The sequence below is a fragment of the Tympanuchus pallidicinctus genome, unplaced genomic scaffold (genome assembly GCF_026119805.1).
Source record: "Tympanuchus pallidicinctus isolate F22 unplaced genomic scaffold, pur_lepc_1.0 scaffold5, whole genome shotgun sequence".
In the NCBI taxonomy this organism is placed as follows: Eukaryota; Metazoa; Chordata; class Aves; order Galliformes; family Phasianidae; genus Tympanuchus; species Tympanuchus pallidicinctus.
In genome coordinates this window covers 59,996,096-60,002,466 of record NW_026294769.1, presented here as the reverse complement: position 1 = coordinate 60,002,466, position 6,371 = coordinate 59,996,096, and the positions used below count along the sequence as shown (strand labels likewise).

The following is a 6,371-nucleotide window of genomic DNA, read 5'->3' as shown; positions in this document are numbered from 1 at the left end:
ATGGTATTCAATGCTTTAATCTAATTTATGTTCTCATTAAATTAGATTATATGCAAGTAAAGTAGTCTATAGTACAAGATCAACTTTTTCTCTGTTTCTCATTTACTACCTTGTTTGTCCAGGTGTGTGCTGAGCACTGTCATCTGAATAGTAATAGCTTTCACTAATAATGCAGGACACTTCGATAGCATATGAGGTGCTACAGTCTTTTAGTAATAATCTACATTACTGACTTGAATATTGGCTTTGACAGAAGTTTAGGTGGTTAGCACAGGTTTACCTTTAACAGAATTTCTCTTACTGCTTATATCCATGCAATAGTTTTTATTGTTTGGTTAACTTAGGATAGCTTTCCATTCAAAACTTATCAAGACATTCTCCTTTTAAAAATATAGAAAATACATAATGTAATTTGTTCGAAAGTTAACATTTGAAAAATATATTGTAAAGTAGTCTCTGCTTGGGCTATTATTGCCAGTTTTAAAATAATCTCTATGATAATATTAATTGCATAGCTTGTTTATTAATTATTAAATTGAGTGTCAAAATAATGGAACAACACAGATGACAATGAACCTTAGATATACAGGTAAAACAGCTGCTAATTAAGGAAAATGAATGGGAGTTAGGGGAGTTATGGAAAAACAATTATGTTCCTGATAAGAACAAGGCATGAACTTAAGAAGCATAGATAAAAGCAAATACTGGGATATCTGAGCAAATGCTTTTAATACTGAGGCTTCTCTACCAAAGAAGTAAAAAATTCTCTTTGTTTTTGTTACGTCTCAAGTAAATTGCTCAAGAAGAAAGGAAAACTCTTAACGGACTTTTAAAAGATAGTAAGGAATGGTAGAGAACATGTTATCTATTGGTTACACAGTGTTCATTCAGAGATGTTCTCATCTTAATCTATTAAAAGATGTCTGACTCCAGACAACCTGTGAGTCTGTACATCCACAGTTAGAAGTGTAGGGATACTCAGTTTTATGTAAAGATACTAATGCAGAAATAAATAAAAGCAAGCAAACAAGCAAACAAAATAAAACCAGACAAGAAAGCACAAATACCTCAGTGTTTTCTTTAGGACTTTGTAGGAAGTCTGCCCAATAACCTACACTGTACAAGATGAACCATGGTGTTCTATTCAATTCTAATTAAACAAGCAAAACAAAAACAAAAACAAAACAAAACAAAAAAAAGCAAAAGCAGTTCGTGAAAAGGAGGAATGTTGCAAACATATGTTATAGAGCAAAGGAGGAATGATACAAACATATGTTAATGTTTATCAAAAGGAAGTATATTTTTACAGTCTTTTGTCTTCCTTCTTTTTTCTTTTTCCTCCTTTTTTTTTTTTTTAATCAGACATTTATTATGAAGTTTAATTCTTTCAAAAGTTCTGTGGTTCCAGAAAATCTAAAGTGAAAATGACATTGAGAAACATACTGTCAGAATATATGAAGACACAATTTTCAGGGTATGTCTTCTGAAGACAGTAGGAAATAGACACCAGTTTATGTATCCGATCCATAGTCTTTAGGAGCAATGGAGCAGAGGAGTCAAAGAAGCACTGATGACATGTTCTCATTGACCAAATTTTTTTTTGTATAAAATATTCTTAGTTCAAGGTTAAAAAAAAAAAAAAAAATCTGAAAGGAACTGTCTGTTTAGAAGAATAGTTTAAATGATATCTTTGATAACACCACACACTGTACAACCCAAAGAGAAATCAGTAATCCACCTGCATTCTAAAACATTACTATGTATATAATCGGAATATTATTTCCTTGTTGAATGTTTCATGATATTCTTTGATCCTGATATCATAAATTCCTGGAGTTGAGCATGGATTTTTTTTTCTTTGATGTCTTCATCCATCTATAGAGCCACAAGCTAACATTTTAAATAACCAAAACTTTTCCAATTCAATATGTAGTCAGAATCCTGTGTCTGTGTAAGTGACTCTGTAAATAGGTGAGCATTTCATTTTGTAAAGGATATCAAGTTACTGATTCAATTGATTGATCTTTCTCTGTGAAATGAATGTAGCAAGTGTTCTGCCATGTTACTGTTATTATTCAAGTTTTAATTCTGTGAGTGAAGAGTTATGAGATAGCACATTTTTGTGTGCTGCTTAACAAGTTGTCTGTGGGGAGAACTAGTAGTTTTCTCATCTGAATTTTAGATGTTATTTGAGATTTATCATTATTCACATTTTATATTTCAATCAAGTATATGCTTCATAATTTAATATATTCTGGTATCTTTATTTTATGGTATGTTTGAACTATGTTAATTTGCGAAGATATAGACTGCTCATTTCATCTAGTCTATTTGGAATAAGTCATTTTTAATTCGTATAAAACAGATCTTTGATAACGAGATTTCTCTACATGTCTTTCAGTTTCTCTATGGTCCTGTAGATCCTGACAAGGGTATTTTTTGCAATTATGGGTTAATTAAATATTCCCTAAAGAGTTGCTATGTATAGCAAAACCATTTAAATAATTGTTATTCATTTAAAATCAAGAGCTTTAGAAGGCATAATTTTCACCATCCTCATCTTACTGAGAGAAGGCCTTAATTTGGAATGCATTGTAATGTGAGATGGAACTTTAAATGTTGTGGTTTCTTGCACAATCTTCACAACCATCATTTGTACAACATATCTTAAAGTTGCAACAAATATACACATATGGAAAATTTATCACACTGCCATATTTGTGTGCAGCTTCTAATTCTTATAAGATAGAAACTACCATACTGCAATCTGTATCAGTGTGCTTAACTGCAAGTTTTCAGAGTTATTTTCACAGAATCACAGAATCACCCGGGTTGGAAGGGACCTCAAGGATCATGTAGTTCCAACCCCCCTGCCTAGCAGGGCCACCAAACATACACATTCAGATCAGGTTGCCCAGGACCCCGTCCAACCTGGCCTTGAACACGTCCAAGGACGGGGCATCCACAACCTCCCTGGGCAGCCCGTTCCAGGGCCTAACCACTCTCCTTGTAAAGAACTTCCCCCTAACATCCAACCTAAATCTTCCTTCCTTCAACTTGGATCCATTTCCCCTAGTCCTGCTGTTGTCAGCCCTTTTGAAGAGTTTACTCCCCTCCTGGGTGTAGGTTCCCTTCAGGTATTGATAGGCTGCAATGAGGTCACCCCGCAGCCTTCTCTTCTCCAGGCTGAACAAGCCCAACTCCCTCAGCCTGTCCTCATAGGGGAGGTGCTCCAGCCCCCTGATCATCTTAGTTGCCCTCCTCTGGACCCTTTCCAAGATCTCTATGTCTTTCTTGTACTGAGGGCTCCACACCTGGACACAGTACTCCAGATGGGGCCTCACAAGAGCCGAGTAGAGAGGGACAATCACCTCCCTCTCCCTGCTGACCACCCCTCTCCTGATGGAGCCCAGGATCCCATTTGCCTTTCGAGCTGCCAGAGCGCACTGCTGGCTCATGTTCAGTCTCTCGTCCATCAGGACACCGAGGTCCTTCTCTGCTGAGCTGCTCTCAAGGACCACTCCTCCCAGCCTGTACGGGTGCCTGGGGTTCTTCCGGCCCAAATGCAAAACCTTGCACTTTGCCGTGTTGAACCTCATTAGGTTCACCTGAGCCCAGCTTGTTCAGCCTGGAGAAAAGAAGGCTGCAGGGTGACCTCATTGCAGCCTTTCAGTAGCTAAAGGGAATCTACAAATAGGTGGGGAATCAAGTCTTTGAAAGGGTAGATAACAGCAGGACAGGGGGAAATGATTTTAAGTTGAGGGAGGGAAGATTTAGGTTGGATGTCAGGGGGAAGTTCTTTACAGAGAGAATGGTGAGGTGTTGGAACAGGCTGCCCAGAGAGGTTGTGGATGCCCCATCCCTAGAGGTGTTCAGAGCCAGATTGGATGGGGCCCTGGGCAGCCTGGTCTAGTATTAAATGGAGAGGTTGGTGGCCCTGCCTGTGGCAGAGGGTTGGAGCTTCATGATCCTTGAGGTCACTTCCAACCCTGGCCATTCTGCGATTCTGTGATTCTGTTTATTTGTTTGTTTTGGTGACATATCTGCTATACAAAAAGCAATTATGCAAATTCTGAACATAGAATTTGAGAGTGTTTGCTGAAGATTTCTCAATAGTCAAAGTAGCTTTTTATACATTTTTTTACTGTCTGCAACTGCTTTTTTACTGTCTGCACCTGCTTTAATATTGTTTAAAGATTTTAAGTTAGGAATGATGATGTGATGAAAATACAGACCTAACATTGAGACTGTTCCAGTACTGAGGGATAGTTGTGCAAGATCACTTTCTAAAATTAAGATGTATACCATCTGGCTGGTTGTCTTGTACTTGTCATTGGGGCTTACTATCAGAATAAAGAGAATTTTGGACAAGGAAGATCGATACATCTATCTAAGCCTTAACCTTTTGGTATTTAGAGGTGTTGTATTACATAGGTACTTTATTGTATCTTGTCATCTTCATCAGCTCCAAATTTAGGATCTCATCCCACACAGAATTTACAAAAAATGTTTATCTGATGTATGTGAAAATAAATTAAAACCAATCTTGTACTGCTTCTGTGAGAACATTTTATAGATTTTTTCAGTATTTTCTTGTGACAGTTTATCTGTTTGTAGTAACAATACAGAAAGTTCTCTTTTCCTTCTTACTAATCAGCTCTGACAGACAATTGAAAATACTACAAGCAGAGATCTTCCTAGCAGACTTCTGTCATGATCTGGCTCCATAGGGTCAAAAATGGATTAAAAATTCTGAATTAAAGATGCAAAAAAATTAACACCACATTTATTAGTTGTTCTTAAGTGAACTGTAAAAATGAGACATCTGATATTATTGCTAGATAAAATTTGTTAAAATGAACACTTGTTAGCTTTTAATTTTTTTCCCTAAGATCTGAAGATCTGGATATATAAAGCCCCCTACTTTTCCTAAAGTAGAGATGGTGCTATTTGTGATCACTGGCTTAAATTATGCAGAGGATAGTTACAATCATTGCTCTGAAAATTAGGATGGCAAATGATATGAAAACATATAAATAGTTGCAATATATAAAAGAGAATTCAAAAGAACCCTTTTTAGTGTATGGCAGATAGATACAGTTATGCAGCATACAGGTTTGCTTTTGCAAATCTGAGAAACCAGAGAATTATAGAAGCCTTACAGTGGGAAATTAGCTTTAAAGATGATCTAGTGCAACTCCCCTGCAATGGACAGGGACACCTACAACTAGATCAGATTGCTCAGGGCCTGGCTCAGCCTAGCCTTGAAAGCCTCACCACCCTCACTATAGAAGTCTTTCTCCTCATACCTAGCCTAAATCTCTCTAAGCTTGGTGCCATTTCCCCTTGCTCTGTCTCCACAGACCCTGCTAAGGAGTCTGTCCCATTCTTACCTGTAGCTACCCTGTAGATACTGAAATGCTGCTATCAGTTCTCCTCAGAGCCTTTTCTTCTTCAGGCTGAAGAGGCCCACCTCTCTCAGGTCCTTGTAGGTGAGGTGTTCCATCCCTGGGTTCATTTTTATGACCCTTCTCTGGCTGCGTTCCAATAGGTCCATGTCCCTCTGAACTGAGGACTCCGCATCTGGATGCAGTGTCCAGGTAAGGTCTCACCAGTGTAGAGTGCTAGGATCATCTCCCTTGACCTGTTAGCCATGCTCCTTTTGATGCAGCCCAGGATATGGTTGGCTTTCTGGGCTGTGAGAACACATTGCCAGCTCATGTCCAGCTTCCCCTGTCCTTCCCCAGCTACCAGTGCCCCTCAGTCCTTTTCAGCAGGGCTGCACTCAATTCTCCTGTCCCCCAGCTTGTACTGGTAGTGGAGGTTGCCTTAATCCAGGTTTAATACCTTGCACTTGAATTTATTCAATCAGATAAGAAAATTGCAGTGCAACAAAGCAAAGCAACCCAAAACCAATCTCAAAAATGTTTACAAAATAATTTACAAATTTTAGCTGTTGAAACAATGTTCTCCCTAATATAGTCCACATCTCATATGTGTACTACGGTTCACTGCTCTCAGAGAAAAAAATATCTCCATTGTACAGAGTGAGTTTATAACTTTAACATGAATTATATTGCAAACATCATCAAAACCCACAGTCAGTGATATCAGTGGCCTTCTTTCACTAAATTATAATTTCTTTGAGTTCTTATTTGAATATATAATTTATAACACTGGTAAACATTCTTTTAATGCAAGAAAGTTAATTTGATGTAATAAAAAAAGTTAAATCTGTAAGCCTATCCAAAAAGCAAAAAATAATATTACTGTAAATAGTTTAATAGGACTTCCAACTTATTATTATGAGAGTAAACAGTTTGTCCCAAATTATGTGTTTTCATAATTTTGTGTTGATTGAGTTCTATGAC

At 37.5% G+C, this 6,371-nt stretch overlaps 1 protein-coding gene across 1 annotated transcript in view; it reads right to left on the bottom strand.

Annotated features, from left to right (window-relative positions):
- Positions 1 to 897: 897 nt before the first annotated feature.
- The window catches only part of ENY2 (ENY2 transcription and export complex 2 subunit), a 745,084-nt gene continuing 739,610 nt past the window's right edge, over positions 898 to 6,371 (bottom strand). Inside the window, exon 5 of the transcript XR_008211358.1 lies at positions 898 to 909. The gene's annotated coding sequence lies outside the window, so the exon portion shown is untranslated. The remainder of the gene's footprint in view (positions 910 to 6,371) is intronic.